The 16,566-nt window shown below is 47.6% G+C and overlaps 1 protein-coding gene across 1 annotated transcript in view; it reads right to left on the reverse strand.

Annotated features, from left to right (window-relative positions):
• LOC122377512 (furin-like protease 2) overlaps window positions 1–2,413 on the reverse strand; it is a 33,898-nt gene extending 31,485 nt beyond the window's left edge. The window contains exon 1 of the mRNA XM_043357600.1: window positions 2,284–2,413. The gene's annotated coding sequence lies outside the window, so the exon portion shown is untranslated. The remainder of the gene's footprint in view (window positions 1–2,283) is intronic.
• Between the last annotated feature and the right edge of the window lie 14,153 nt (window positions 2,414–16,566).

Here is a 16,566-nt window from a genome sequence, read left to right on the forward strand (position 1 = left end):
ACACAGGACCGGCACTGGTGGCCGTTCGCGGAGACAGCACGGACAGCCGGACCGGTAAAATCAGCTGGCCGGACCGCACCGGGCCACGCTGCAACGCCTCGCACTTAATTCGGAGACAGCCAGCAAATGGGCTGTGCTGCAAGCATGTGTCCTTGACGACTTTTCACTCAAATGTCAGCCTTTTAGAGGCATTGTTAGGAATAACGTATAAAGCATTACGACCCAAGTGAGTTCCCACATTTGTGTCGGGTCAGTATGGTCCAAGAATGACCATTCAGATATCGTTCGTTCACATTTGCCTCTTACCAGCTGTTCACTTCCATCCGCGACCGCCTGCCCGCTAAAAGTCGCCCTAACGGCAGTATAGTCGACTACAGAATGATGTTCTACTTTTCACAGGCAATTATTTGCCTGGAGTGGTAGGCTGTGCCGCATCACACGGGCTGAGTTCACAAATTATAGCTTTGTCCCAATGCTCACAATCGACATGCTTAATTGCGTGATAAACGTCACAACTTAGCGCTCCGGTCAACTGATAGCTTCTGAGGAGTGGAACATCATTCTGTAGTCAACTATACATCACTCCAACACGTCACACTAAACATCACGGGTGGCGTCAACGGGGCGGAACGTCAGGTCGGTGGGGTCACGCATCACCGCAGAGTGACGTCACGGTCATTTCCCCACCGCCGGCGGTCACGGTCTCGTCACGATGTTCGCCGGCGCACCGGAACCGCCCCAAGGTTCACCCCGTGACCCCGCTCCCCGTGACACGGCGACTGCACCACTCCAGGCAGCGCGACCTCGCCCAGACTCCCGGAACGGCCACTCCAGCGACAAAGACATGTGACTCAGAGATTCCAAATAGCGCCACTCCAGGGATTTGAGGAAACGTACAGCTCTGGCACGAGTGAACCGAGGACTCTCGAGAACCAAGGCTCTGAGTCTCAGAGCATCCACCTCTGATTCTGTGACGGCTTTGACTCCAAGAATAATTCCTCGGGGGGACTCTGGCGAGCTCCCGTCGCTGCGGGTCGCGATCCCGTGGCCGGCGATCCCTGCGGAGTGCGGATTGGCGCGGCCCGGTCCGTCCGCCCGGTCAGCCGCCAAGCGGACGCTCACCGGCCGTTGCGTCACGAAGGTCCGGATCGGGGCCGGTCGCCCAACAGGTAAACGAGGCCCTTGAAAGTCGCCGCGACGGGTGCTGCTCGCTGCTCGCTGGCATAGAATACACTGCGGGCCGCAGGCTGCTTCAATGGGGCTGAATGGGATCCTGAACGGTAAAAATAGTCACAATATGACCTTCAATATCGCCATCGGTGGCCATTGGTTCCGTGCGAATACGTGCCGTCTCATTTTGCTAAATGTGCTTTATGTGATCCAATATCACGAAGTACGGCTCAATGCAGCTTAGCGTGAGCAATGAACATGCGCGTTTCAACGAGGTCCTTTTAACTCAAATGAGACCTCCATAGCGTTTTGTATTACTTTAGTATGGCTGCAGGCAGGCCAGCTGGCCCAGACGGATGGTAAGCTGACGGCTGACGACGGATGGCGCACGGTGACGCCGCTCAGTCCCCGACCGAAGCGATGGTGTAGGAAAAGACCCTGCGGTGTGCATTATCCTCCCTGGTGGCTCAGACACCGGTTATAGCGGTGCATGGCCTTGTGGTGCCCAGCCGGCCATTTTTCGCCATCAAAAGGTCATGGAGACGAACTACTGCTGTTATCTTACCACAGACCCTACATAGGCGTCCTATACAGCTGATAAGGTATTAGTGCCAGCTGGCCGAGTTACTCCTGTATCTCACCACAAACCTTGCACAGCTGCGTCTTACAGCTGATAAGGTAGGTATTAGTGCCAGCTGGTTATGAGTTCAAAGTTATAAAAATAGCTAAATTGATCTGCTCTAGTGATATGATGGACAACCGGGCGAAGGCAATTTATGCTTGCACAATGCACAATTACATTTGGGTACTTCAATTTATTACAGATGCTTACCAGCCGCCATCAATAAACAGTAGCTTCTGCAAGCTACTATCTGTGCTGTTTGTAGTTATCAACTCTGATGACCATTAGATAAGTGAGCCACCCCGTCTCCGGACTTTGTTTGGAAACATAACACCAGTCAACGCCTGCACAACTATTATGGTTTCACCGGGCCCAGTTACAACCTCTGATCTCTGGAGCCTGAACAGTAAACACTGCCTCGCCATCAGTCGCTATAAACACTGGCTGACCGGCGCCTCTCTCTCTCTCTCTCTCTCTCTCTCTCTACTCACCGTCAGCTGTGAGACCGCCGGCTGGTGAAACGCCGTGTGCGGCGCTGGGTGGCGCGCCTGGGACGGGTGCGGCGCGGCGGCGCGGAGTGCGGCACTGAGCGACCGGAGCGCGGCGCGGCTCCGAACCGACTGACCGCCGCCGCTGCACGCCACTTTCATCCACAGCCGGCGGCAAGGTCGGCGGCCGGCGGCGGGCCGAGCGCGCACCGCGCAGACCGCCCCAGCGCGGCGCTCAGCTCAGCTCAGCTCAGCTCAGCTCAGATCCCCGCCGAGCTCAGAAAACCGCCAACGGGCTCAGCTCAGTGTCAACTGTCAACTGAGCTCAATTCCGAGGTCAGCTCAGCTCAGCTCAGCGCCGCCAGAGCTCAGCGTCCTCTGCTATGATCAGCGCCTTTCAAGCTCAGTCCAGCTCAGCACCCCTGAGCTCAGCTCAGCTTAGCTCAGCGCCCTCAGCTTCACAACTGTCGAGCTCAACTCAGCGCCGAACGAGCTCAGATCAGCACCGACTGCGCTCAGTCCAGAGCCGCCCGAACCCACACGGTCCTAACTGAGCTAAACTCAGCGCTACATGAGGCTCATTGAGCTGAGCTCAGGGTCACTAAGCTGGGCTGGGTTATGCTCAGAGCTCTCAAGGCTCATTCGACTTAGCTCAGGGCAGCTTGGCTGTTATGAAGCTGCTTTCAAATTTCATCGCCGAGCTTAAACTAGAGCTTCGTGGCAGTGAACTTAGGCTGCCCGATAGGGCTAAGTGCAACGCTGCGCTTAAATTTCCGACAGCAAAGGCCACTTCAAATAATTAGGAATTCCATGTTCGTTAACCTCAGTGGCCACCAAAAGCTACAGTTGGAAGGTTGATATAGACTAAGGGCAACTGCCTTTCAGTGAGCAATAACTGTGTTAATTAACTATCCTACCGTCAACCAGAAAATTATACCAAAGCAAAAAATGAGCAAAACCAAAGCAAAGGCACTGAAAACCTTCAATGACAATATCTACATATTGCTATATGACCCAGAGTATAAAGACAACATATGAGTTATGACCCACCTATTCTATTGCCACGCAACAAAAACCTGTGCCATCCAGAGTCCTCGGTGGCATTCGGTGCACGTCGGAAGCGCCACGACGCTGGTTTTTATCTCATTCAACGCCACTGATATTTGTAGTTGTAGTCAATGCCAGCATTAGTGTCTCGGACGGTTGCGGACTGTAGTACGAGCATGTCTGAGTAGCGGAGGCGTGCTCGCTCCGGGAATAAATATCGAGCGTGGGAGTCCCATTCCGCCGACCTCGCGCCATAACATGTCATTTACGTGGTTTCACGCCCCCGGCCAGCGACGTGAAATACCTACCCCAGAAACGCTATTGTTCCAGATCATCAAAGCGATAGTTGTAGCGACTAGCGAATGTGCCCACCAGCTGGGCTGTTCAGGCTTCACTCATTTGTCACACTTGGTCGAACTGGTCATTCGAGAGACGCGGGCTATTCACACGTCTATTACGAATGAATGACACGGTGTGAAGTTGACCGGCATTCCGACGCGGTCTACGCCGACAATCCATGCACCGGGCCAAGTCGATTCATTTTGGATTGACCAATTGGGAATATGCGAATCCTATTAGCTAGCGTGTCAGGCTGAAACAAATTGATATCACTGCTGAATGTATACTCCTTTAACAAAAGTGCCTTTGTATTTATTTCGGCAATCCATTTGGCATTTTAGATAGACATGCACGGTATTATACGGTTGTACCGTAACAAGAAAGGTGACTTTAGTTTGTGACTCTTCTCGGGCTTGATCTCTCAGCCTTAAAAAGAGGCACCCTGGCCTGTCCGTGCACTACCGGAACAAGGTAGCTTTAAAGTGTCGCGCTGTTTGAGGGATTAGCTGCCCAAAGAGCGCCGTTGCTACGGCGCGGCGGCAGAGTCCGCTGTGACGCAGCTGTTCACACGAAAACGAGTGGAAATTTACCGCGAAAGTCTCAAATGAGACACGTTTCCTTTGAACTACACACAAAGATAATTATATCGCCACAGAAAGCCGCTGTGATTTGCCCTTTTAGTTACTATTTTCAATTGTACTTACTTTAGTATGGTAGGGGCATACGCATTGAAGTGAGCATAGCGTAAAAGCTGTGAAGTGCTCGCTCATGCACAGCAATCCTAAGCACAGTCCCCTCACACTGAATCGGAGAAATGAAAGTAACTGAAGCTGAGAAGGCATTTTTTCGACTAAACCGGGAATAACTCGAAGGAAAACTGTGATCAGTCGCTCGGAAACCAATAGTTAGGTACTATAAAAGTGTGTGATGTATGATCCCCATACGAGTGGGACCATCAAAATATTAAAATAGAATCATGATAAATATAATACATAATTTCTGTATGCCTGTCTGTCTACCTGTCTGTCTGTTTGTCTGTCTGTCTGTCTGTCTGTCTGTCTGTCTGTCTGTCTGCCTGTCTGTCTGTCTGTCTGTCTGTCTCTCTCTCTCTCTCTCTCTCTCTCTCTCTCTCTCTCTCTCTCTCTCTCTCTCTCTCTCTCTCTCTCTTCCTCCCTCTCCTTCTTTGTGCCTCCCGATATTCCCCAACATTTTCTCATCTCACTCCTTTTCTTTCTTTATTTTTTGTTCATTAGGTATATGACATCTCTTTACTGCATTTCTTCTCCTTTTTCCGCGAAAAATACGCTCTGCTGATAAACTAGCAAACGATAGACAGCAACGGATAAAGACTAAGTAGTACGATCCTGGAATCAATCCACTTTATCTTATCGGCCTGCAGAACCCTTGTCTGTAGGTAAGTACCTACTTACGACCGAACAATAAGTTATCAGCATACTCACTTATCGCATTGGTAAATACCGGCAGGGGGTGGAGGACCTCTCCTACGCAAGCAGACGTCGAGCCGGGCCAGAAGTTACGTGAGGTCACATCAGCTCTGTGTCGCCTTCCACGGGCCTCGGAGGCAGGGGCGCGGGAACTACTTTCCGACTGGGGGGGCACACCATAATAGAGATTAACCTAGGGTACCCCCAAATCTAGTTTTCTCACCGGTTTTAGGCCACTTATTTTTCACCCCTCGGCTTTTTCAACAAAAAAAGAAAACATTTGCAAAAAAAGTGTGGTATTCCGTCTCAAAGCTGTGGGGGCACCGCCCCCACGGCCCCAGAGTTGGGGGGGCAAGCTGCCCCCACTGCCCACCCGGCTCCCGCGCCTATGCTCGGAGGGTACTTGTGCTGCGGCTAATCACTTGCAGGCTGTGTATATTGTGATAGGTATGCAGGTACATTTTCATTTTCATTTCATTTTCATTTCATTTCATTTTCAACAGAAAAAGACAAAATATGAACGTGAAACAAATAGGATTGGTGCAAAAGCGTAATGCTTAAATCATACTTAAGTATAGCAGGAAGTAAAATTATAAATCAATAAAAATATGAATAAAATATAAACCACAAATAAACCGAAATTAAAAAGATAGTGAGGACGTGTCAACCCTCTCTGCTTTATAATGTGTCAACATCATTATAGCATAAACATGTTTTTTTAATGATCGGTGAAAAAGTCGCCATCATGAAAACATTTACCATGATTAATGTTCCCAAACAAGCTATAACAAAGTAAGTACAAAAGACTGCACCTGATTTGCCTGATAACCCTTGCCGTTTACAAATTCATAAATTTGCGAAGAGGGTGATTAAAAACGCGCGATATGCAGGACTGATTCGATTATATACTTCTAAGCTAGCCCTGTAGGCATTAGCTCATCAACGAATTCAAAATGAATGGCAAATGTGTGCGATGTTAGCATGACCGATAGATTTTAGGTGAGGTTGGGTGTTTTTCAGTGTTAAACAGCCTGCATATCTTCACTGAAAAAAATCGGGGAACCCCATTTCTTACAATCTGACACCACATACTCCAAAATACTCCTAAATTAGGCTCCGTTTTCATGATTTTAGGATGTCATGGGTGTTGTGACACCCGACACGGGAGCCCCATTACCTTTTGACGCCGCAAAAATGTACATGACCCCCTTGGGAGAGGTTCGGCTAGCGAACTCCCCAAAAATTGCAGGCCAAAAAATTGGAGTGTCGCTGAGACACCCCCGTTGAAACCCCTCTGGGGTGTCATTATCCTGGAGTGACACCCCGTGTTTTCTGCTTCAAATCCTACCGATAGATGGCGCAAACTAAAGTTGGTAAAATCGGGACCTGTTTTTCACGAATGGCTGGTGCATGTTTGGAGCTAAGGCAAAAGCGTGCATAGCGTAGAGTGGCCAACTATATCATGATGATATCTAGACTGATTACCGTGTCATACGTTGGTCGTGCACACTACAGGGCGCCGCAAGGCCGCGAACGGAAAGAGTAACTCCTCACCCGCTTATAAATATAGTCTGAGATTCTCGTACCAAAGGAGACCTCGTAGCCGGGTGCAGTGGGTGCTTTGAGGCGGGGTGGTCTGTCCTCTGGACGGGCTCGGCCCCGGCGATTCACTGGGGTGCCTGCCCAGACCAATGTCTCCCCCTAATTCCTATCATCCATCCGGCTCTGCAATGGTCTTGTCGACCGAAAGTGTCTAACCCAACAAAACAAAACAAACAAATTCCGAAGGGCATTTAGTCCTCGCCGGGAGTTTTTCGGAAGTATAGGGGAGTGAAATTTCCCTGAGAGATTCCCTGCTGAAGGCGCGCGGTTCCCCGCGTGGGGGTCAGGAACAATATGGGGAGTTATATCAGAAAAATAGGGGAGTTGAGCTGCTATATTTTACACCCTAATTTGGGAGTTTGACACCCTGTCGGGTGCTTAGGGACCAAAAAGGGGTGCTCGGCTGATATTTGAGGGGTGTCACCTGCAGTCTAACGGAACCCCATGTGGGCCGGCGCTGACCCCCCTTTAGCGGCTGCGACTCCCCACTATGCGTCGAAACCCTCCTGGGGTGTACGCCAAACACCCCATTTATAATAGCTCAGCGACTCCCCTCAAAACACCCCACTCGGGTGTTATTTTTGACATGACCGTCAATACCCCGTACAGGGTGTCATTTTTTCTTTCAGTGTTCAACTACATATTTGTGGGCTGTAACCTAATTTCGTCCGGTCGGAAACCGCCCCGACGTCCAAAAGTCCGACCACTTGTCAGAGCTTCAAACCGACCCCGTCTTACCTCTGCTGTGTTTGGGTGAGCGGGTTCTCATAGCGCATAGCTGATATTCTAAGATAGAGTAATTACGTACCGGTTCGATTTGTGATGAAGATGCTGGCCGTGACCATTGGGGCACTGGGGCACTTGGTCGGTGCCTTTTTATCACCACAGGTCAGTGTCAACCGCCAATACACATATACTCGCGTACACATAACACAGGGCCGGTAAAGCGTTCTGCTGATGGAGACCGGAACACAGCGGGGTTGTAAATGCACGCCGGGAGTGCGCTGATGGCATTTGTCAAGACGGACGACTGTTTCCGAAGCATGGACGCACAGCACCTTTTGAGAATGAAGGTCTCTCGGTCGGTGTCCTTGGTGAAGCCTGGCGTTTACATAAGAAATGTTTAGCCCATAAGCCGCGGAAGAGTTTTACGGGAAGTTGTTAAGCCACTTCATGAAAAGCCATTATTCTACTTGAATTCTGGAAAACGGAAATGTAGGCCTATGGCTCGAAAACATGGCAAAAAACAATTTCTCGTGATTTTGAAAAGGTATGAAAGCAAAAATGTACGTACATTTTCATAGGATAGGACTATAATCAATTTGTAATATTTTCGAGCTTTTTGAATTTCTTTACAAACAACAATTCTGCCCTTCCTGAGAAACTGTGTCCATTTTCCACGTAGGTATCGTCATCGTGTCATCGTGTTTTTAAATCTGAGCAACACAGACCTATAGTACGATTTAATCGGTCAAGCATGCTCACATAAAGCTTTAAAATGACACAGCGAATGTATGCTAGTCTAAACTCTGGACAACCAATAATCCTTCCAAACGACGGGATAAACCTCACAATCAGAACAGTAAAAAATTACGTAGCTGTACGTCTTAACTCCTCTGTGGATTGTGGAACAAAGAACGGGCATGTTATCCGAGGCGCTCCTGTGTTCTGATGACAGGTGCATTTGAAGGTGCGGCCTGAGCCGACATAGGCCGCTCCTATACACTACCGTGGCGACATCCGCTGTATTGACCGATCGACTAGGGGCGGTGGGGTTACATTTACCAGTCCGTGGTCACGAGCCATCGGACCCATGACACTCCCTATTTGTGGCCTGACGCCATCAGAGGATATACCCTATACATTACCTATACAAGACAGCCCCCCTTGCTTTCCCCGGTACCGAAAGTCTCCCGCAGTTCGACCGCTAAGACGTTTTAATCGGACGTCCCCATCCACCGCCCGCATCCGTGCTGTCATTAGTATTTAGTGGATTTGTGACGTCAGCAAATTTGTTAACATCATCAGACTCAATCACAGGGGAACGAACGAATCTTCCCCGGATTATCGATGGTCATATACATGTTGCAACTTAGCACAATGAATAATTTTAATGCTTCGAAGATTCGCCTTCGATAAAATTAATGGCTTGCGACTTTTCCTATTTCGTCTTTATTGTACCCGCGCAAATTAACCCTCGCATGTGTGCGGCGTTTGCCAGCTTCTAATGTGTAGGGGGGGGGGGGTCGGTTGGACCCCCCCTTGCCGTTTGGCCCCTGATCGAGCTAGAGCTTCGCGGAAAAAACGAGCGTGTTGCCCGTCACGAGAGGAAGCCGATGATACCCAATTTTAAGGTCCTAGGCCATTGGTTGACCTTCCAGATCAGGTCAATGACCCAAAGTCGGGAAAATCGGGACCTGTTAGAAAGTCGTAAAGTGTGGCTGCTAAGGGGTTTTTCGGGGTGCTGATCACGAATATCGTGTTAGTTTTGATCACAGATGATGTCTTGAAGCATTTAGACCAGGTCGGGTCAGGTCAGGTCAGGTCAACCAGTAGGCGTCGTGACGGGTATTCGTAGTACGTGTCAACCGCCTCTGACAGCTTCGTAACATGTTACGAAGTCACCAAAACTACTTCGTAAATGTTCAAATGGTCGCTAAATTCGAATTCAGCTCCAAAAACTAGCCTAGAAACATGTAAAACTCGAAAAAGTGAACCGAGGTCACCCGAGGTCACCAAAGGTCAATGACCTGACCTGACCTTTAGGTGACCTTGACACACACGGGAGTAACATCAAATCACATGTTTGAACGTTTGAAACCACGAAAAGCTTGCAAACACGCGGCTAGTGCGAGCCGACATACGCGAAATCGCGATTCCGGCCAAACATGGTCTCGGAAAAGAGGTCACAGGTCAAAGGTCATTTGGGTCAGGGTCATGAAGTTTTCAGGGTAGGTGTAAAATTGATCAATGCGAGGGTACTGAAAGTTTCGTCGCGATCGGCCGCTTTTTACGCGAGTTATTCGCGAAAAACCATGGGGGGGGGGGTCCATCCGACCCCCCCCCCCTACACATGCGAGGGTTAAACCGTCACCGTGATTAAACCCATACACACGATGGCCGTCCCATGCCCATGGAGTCCGTGTTAGTCCCACTCCCAGCACCACACGACCCACCCTCCGCCCCCTCTGAGCACGTGCCGACGTCGGGAACAGACGTCGCCGCTACCTTATTACCGGGCCGGTGGCTATTTCTCGCAGGCGGCGCGGCGGCCCGCGGTGACAGCCGCCGGCCCAACCGACCGACTTATCGCCGACTAGTGACAGTCGTCGGTGACGGTTGGCAGTGGCAGTTGTCCGCGGGGACAGTTGTATGTGACAGTGGTTGGTGATGACAGTCGTCGGACACTGGTGACGGTGTTGGTGGCAGATGCCAGCGACCGGTGACCGTTGTCTGTGACAGTCGTCAATGACCGGTGACAGTCTCAGACCTGACAGCGGTGGTGCCCCACTGACAGTCGGTGACAGCGCTCGGTGACAGTGCTCGGTGACAGCGTTCGGTGACAGTGTTCGGTGACAGTAGTCGGTGACACTGACGCGCGCCACTGTGGGCGGGCGACGGCCGTCGGGACGCGCCGTCGAACGTTACGCCAGCCGGTCAGAGACGCCGCGCCGTGGGAGGGCGATCCGTTCAGCATGTCCCATCCGTCACTGACGGTGTGGGGAGGACGAGTGAGGTGTCCGAGCACACTGGCACTGGTGACATTTGAACGCTCATATAGGGGAAGTTGGGGCAATGCCGGAGTTGGGGCAAAGCCGAAATTCGAGATATTTCGAAAACCGTAAGACATGGATGCCACCTGTCAGTGATGCTCTGAAGCTTAAGTGACTACAATTATCGCATGTTTGTTACGAGTCGTCATTCGGAATACTTCGACTGTGAGGGCGCCAAGAGCGTTTTCAAGGTACGTTTCCCTTGTACTACATGCGCCTTTGAAGCTGCATTTTTTACTCATTATGCTACCGTTTGTCTGGCCAATTCGGTCAAGTAATCTTTAGCATGTCTTTGGAAAGTGTGCTGCCTATTTGAAATTTATACAGCACGTTGAAAAGTTATGGGCCTGCAAATGAAAGTATGGCTGGCTGGGGTAATGCCGAAAACGTGCGATTACGCACGTGTTAAAAGCACGCTACGTGGACTTTACTGCTGTAGAATAGCAACGCGTATTTTTAGTCACACAAATTACACTTTCAACCGACACAACGGCCTGTTACCTATAAGGAATGATTTACCTGGCATTTTCTTATTATATCACACAATTATAACTTCCAGTGTGCACCGCGTCCTCAAGCTCTTGAAACGTGTGTCAGCTTTGATGAATTCTGGATAAAGTTTGAAATAAAATGGCAAAACATCAATGTCGGCATTCCCCGTAGATCATTTCTCCCATTTTCGGCTTTCCCCGCAGTCCGGGGCAACGCCGAAAAAGTCACTTCTTTGATATTTTTAGTTTGTGCGCTTAACGGTATGCGAATTCATCAAATGCGCCTGGTATGTTTGAAAGGCAAAAGACTGGCCTCTCGAATGACGCCAACAAGAATAGCGTATGTTGTCTACCTTGCGTGCTACGGGCGTCAGAAAAAAGTCTTCGGCGTTCCCCCAACTTCCCCTAATAATATTGATGTTGCTAATTATCTAATTCATTTTTCAATAAGTGCCATACTGTAATTTAGGTACTTGAAAATTGGGCGCAGACAATGCAATATTCTTACGTATAGGCACGATATTTTAGCTTCGTTCTTTGATTTTCCCACATTTACTGATAACAAATTTTGTCGGGCTCCGCTTCTAGTGCAAAGATGGGCCGACTTCTTCTTGCTTTGATTTGGTAACTGTATGGTACCTACAGGGTGTCTCAAAAGTTCGCTTACACATTTCCCATGTCAATAAAGCATATAAGAACCGGCCAAAAATCTAAGGTTTTGGCGTCCGTGTGTACACTAGACAAATATGCATGCTTTGACAACTGATTCGGAAGGTTGGAAACCAAACCCTTTGCTGTATCTCCAAAAATATTTGCCCATACCGATTTTCGTCACTCCGTCAGCTCCCGGAGGCTGATAAAAGGTTACCAGCTTTCAAGCTCTTGTAGGGGAATCCCCCGCAGTTTCTGCGTCGGATTTAGGTTTGACGAGCTCCCCGGCAACATCCGCTTCTCCCTGAAAGTCGATAGCTTGCATCGACACCATCCGTGAGTATTTTGTAGGTCTTCTCTGGCGCTAACTCCTTCATGAATGACTGGCGCCGACCTCCCAAGCACCATTTTCCTTTTCAAAACAACCCCATTCCTAAACAAATGGGAAGTGCCAGGGGCAAATTTTTCGCAGCATATCGTAGCAGAATGTGTCGGCCATCTGTTTCTTAGACACATTTTGCAAAATTTGCAAATCCCGAACGCTCGTCATTCCCAATGCCAAGACCTTCGCTGGGTTCCGGAGTGTTTTCCTCAGGAGAGGTTCTGCTTTGTAAACGGCCAAAACCTGTCCATCGTGCGGTTTTGTCCGGATTTTGTGTGTAAAAGAAAGCTATTTGCTCCAGATCTGCCTCTTGAAACTTCGTTAGATAAAACTTTACATTAATTGACACTTTTGGAGGGTCACTTGTCCTCGGCATTGACGATTTTCGCATTATTTTCCCTCAAAATTTAGCGTTATAGATATTATAAACAATTTTAAATGATATTTTGTCTTTATTTTATGATGACCTGCAATAGGGTTGGGACCTATCTGCATGCTCTGTATGTTTTGGTAAAATAAAAAAGCTCAGAATTTTTAATGATTTAATTTAAAATCACTTTGTTAAAAAAATGCCTAGTTAGTTCAGAAATTAATTATTTGTGGCTGAAAACAACTTGCTTCTGATTGGTTGGGCTAATCATGACGTCACATGTAGGTATATAACTGTCTGTATATTTGGCGCAGTTGAGACATACATTTTCTATGTATTTTCCTATGGTAAATCGGAGTGATTGGTCGTGTTTTCAGTGTTTCTTTATTTTGCGCTGGTATTGCGTGGCTAAGAAGTTTTATCAAGAATGGCATATACTAAAATGTTCCTTTAATAATGGAGCTTCAATATCTGTGAGTTTTATTGGCAAGCGAAAACTGATTTCGCTGTTATTTTATCTGGAAATTACTCATTTTTTTAGTTCAATTTTCAAAATATTTTACGGGAACAAGTTGGCACTTTTCTTGATTTTTGCACTCAAATCGCGTGCGATTCAACTGTATTGGAACTTGCAAAGAAGCTTGGTGATAAATTAACTGTGTTGTTATGGCACTGTTTGCAAAGCATGGATAATGAAACTCTGCCAAAGACTTAGCTACATAGCAATGCCTCAAGTAATACGCAGGAGGGACAGAATTCAGAGTCCGATCGAGAAGAATCGGTGCAAATGCTACGAAGACCAGGCAGCTCTGATACAATAGCTAGTCGTCTCACTACTCTCACTCCATTAGACCAGCTGATTCCTGACAGCACCGACTCGGATGCAAAGATGGAGCTCATCTTCCAAGCCAGAAACCAGTTCTTTGATGGAAGATGTGATGCTGCCTCTGTCTCTGCTTTGTTGGCCACTTTGGACGGGGCGGAGCTCCGCTCCTTGCGTGAGCGGCTATTCGCCTGTCATCCAGAAATAGTTCCTTCTTTTGCTGGCCGTTCCCTGATTAGGTGCAATACGGGGAGCTGTAATCAGGGAAGTAACTTTCGATATGAAAGGGGTGCAGGTGCACCCCGTCCCCCATCCACTAGAAGTGCGCCCCCATAGGCTAAGCGGCGCCCCACACGCCGCCCCACACGATTAGCTCTAGAGCAGATGGCGAGGGTGATTTCTCGGCTACATTCCATCTCGGCGTCGTGATGCTTGTGGGCTTTGAAAGCGTCCAGTCGTATGTAGGGTAGTGTAGGGGTAGGGTTGAGTTCAATAAGGTCCTTACATTTGAAAGGTTTGAACAACCCGCAATCAGCACAACATACCACAAGTTAAATAAAAAACTACCAAACTCCGCCCAACTAATATTAATAAACATTACAGCCAAACCAATGGCCATAAAAATATATCTCAAATCCTAACAGTTATCGCGGGTGATGGCGCCATGAGTTGCTATTATCCAAAACAGATGCAAATAAACATGCTTGTATGTCCTATGTATGTTTGTTTTAACCCGCGCCCGGCTGGGGGTCCTGGATTTCCACGCCCTGCTGGGGGGGGGGGGTGTTTGAACACCCCCCTTCTAACTCGGCTCCTGGGCCACGTAGCGATACGCGGAAGGCGGCGTTCGAAAGAGCGCTAAAAATAATGACGAAATCACTTCGGTCACTTTTTTGGTCAGGTCAAAGGTCAGGTCACCAGAGGTCATTGAAGGCAAAATTTCGCCGGTTTTCAGGTCGAATGTCGACAATTTCCAAGAAGCCAACGCATAACTCGGGAACCAATAGAGCTACAGCGCCGCGGAAAAGCGCATTCGATAGCCCTATTAACGCTCTTTCTGAGTAATTCTCTCAGATTTGACCTATCGTCAACGGTTTTGCCTGCAGGGGGCAAAAGTTATTCGCGATATTAATATATTAATAATAAATAAAATATATATAATAATATAATAAATAAAATAAAATATAAATAAAATAAAATAAATAAAATATATATAATAATATATAAATATATATAATAATATAATAAAATATATATAATAAAATAAATACCTATATTAATAAATAACATATAATAATATATTAATTAATATATGTTATTCGCGATAATATTAATAACTATCAAAAGTTATTCGCGAAAAACTGTTAGATACCATTTGTGACCTGAGATGACCTCAGGGGCATACACAGGGGTCACAGATACCATTTTCATGTTCAGTGTGTCTTAGTTACTTGTTATTCAGTGTTTGGGAGTGTTTATAATGGCTTTCATCCAAAAAAAGCGCCTTTCAATTTTCTCCCATTGACTCATAATGGGGAGGTCGCAAAATTGACCTGACCTTAGGTCATCGATATCAAAATTCTGAGATATACATTTTGTACATGCTATTGCTCTTAGCAATCGCTGAAAGTTTCAAAGCGATCGGTCACTCGGTGTAGCTATGGCAGACATTGAAACTTTTTATGAGGTGAGGTCACTTCAAGTGACCTGGTGACCTGACCTTGAACGACCTTGGTCTGAAATTTTCAGAACATATGTAGAATTGATGTGTGATAAGGTATACCAAAAACGGCGGCGCTCCGCGCCGCCGTTTTTGAGATATTCGCGAAAAACCACAGGGGGGGTGTTCAAACACCCCCCCCCCAGCAGGGCGCGGGTTAAAAACGTTGCAGCGGCGCTGGGAACTGCAGTCTTAGATCTGGGTATGTTTGGCATCTGCAACTCTTCATATACACATTAACCCTATTTCGGACGGGGAGACCTTTCAGGATTTTCTTGTACAATTGCCAAATGCCGCGAGACATTCAGCTCATATTTGGTGACTTTTCCTAAATGGCTCATTGCGCACATCTCAGCAAAAAAAAAAAAATGCCGGGTCAGGTCAGGTCAGGTAACCAGAGCGGGTTTGTTGACCCCACCTCAGAAAAGTTTGCAAACACGTCAGAGCTTGAGTTTTTCACGAAGTTATTTCCTCTCATCAAGTCTTCAAAATAGTACCTGCAGTATGTGTCGTTTGTATATCTCAGAATTTTTTATCTGTGACCTGAGGTTAGGTCAGAGTCGTGACCTTTACATTGCAAGCCTATGGAAAAGTATTGAAATGCGACCTGCACCTCGAGTAAACGAGTCAAAACCACCCAATTCTTTAAGAATTATGACAAATTATCTTATCTGTAATGATCCAGGTGCCATTTACTGACAGGGACACCGGAGAGGGTTATCTGAGCCGAGATCATGTGAGGTGATATCTACCATACATCAATGCTCACAATACTTACAATATTGACAATGCTTTTGCTTACAACACTGACAATACTTACGATGAGACCAGCAAGCACTCTGCCGTTACAGTTCTAACTTCTGTTTCGAAAAACGACGTTACACACATTCGCTGCCAGCATAACATGTATTGTTTGACAGTAACAAAATGCAATTGACATCTGAACACCAAACGGACCGCCATCCACTCAAATTTTATAACCCTGACCGGTCAGGGGCGAATGGAGGTCATTTCCTGGGCATTACACTCAGCCCTTGCACAAAATATCTCACCTCACAGTGATCATTACAACAATAGCACCGACTTGATAGTGGATTTCAAAGTACTTGCATCAGCTCTTCCTGCTATTGCAGACGATCATCTCCTCAGGGTAATGTTGTTCGGGACATGAACGAAGATCGTTTTCGGAGTTTCATAAGTGCTACTGCAACAGCCTGGCACAAAACAGGACTTGTACGCTCAGGGTATATTGAGTGACGGGTAGGACGAACTTTGGTAGGCATTTCTAGTATATCTACTAGAAAACCTACTATATGTGGTCGGGACTAGCAAAAAGTTAGTTCAAACTAGAATATGGTAACGCTTATGGTCGGCAGTTGTGACGCGCACGTGACATTCATTTCTCATATTTCTAAAATAACAGGTTTTAGGGGCCGATTAGTGGGCAGATACATTCTATTAGCTATTCATAATTGATTATGCAAACATTCAAGAATCTACATCATTCGATTCTAGCCGAAATCACGCGGCGCTCCCAGGATTCGAACTCACGACCCTCGGATCCGTAGCCCGATACGCTACCGACTGCGCTACCGAGGACCGCGCGCCGACGATCGGAGAGGCGGATCGCGGGTGCTGGCGTG

This window comes from Amphibalanus amphitrite, unplaced genomic scaffold (assembly GCF_019059575.1).
Source record: "Amphibalanus amphitrite isolate SeventyFive unplaced genomic scaffold, NRLGWU_Aamphi_draft 000046F_arrow, whole genome shotgun sequence".
Classification (NCBI taxonomy): domain Eukaryota; kingdom Metazoa; phylum Arthropoda; class Thecostraca; order Balanomorpha; family Balanidae; genus Amphibalanus; species Amphibalanus amphitrite.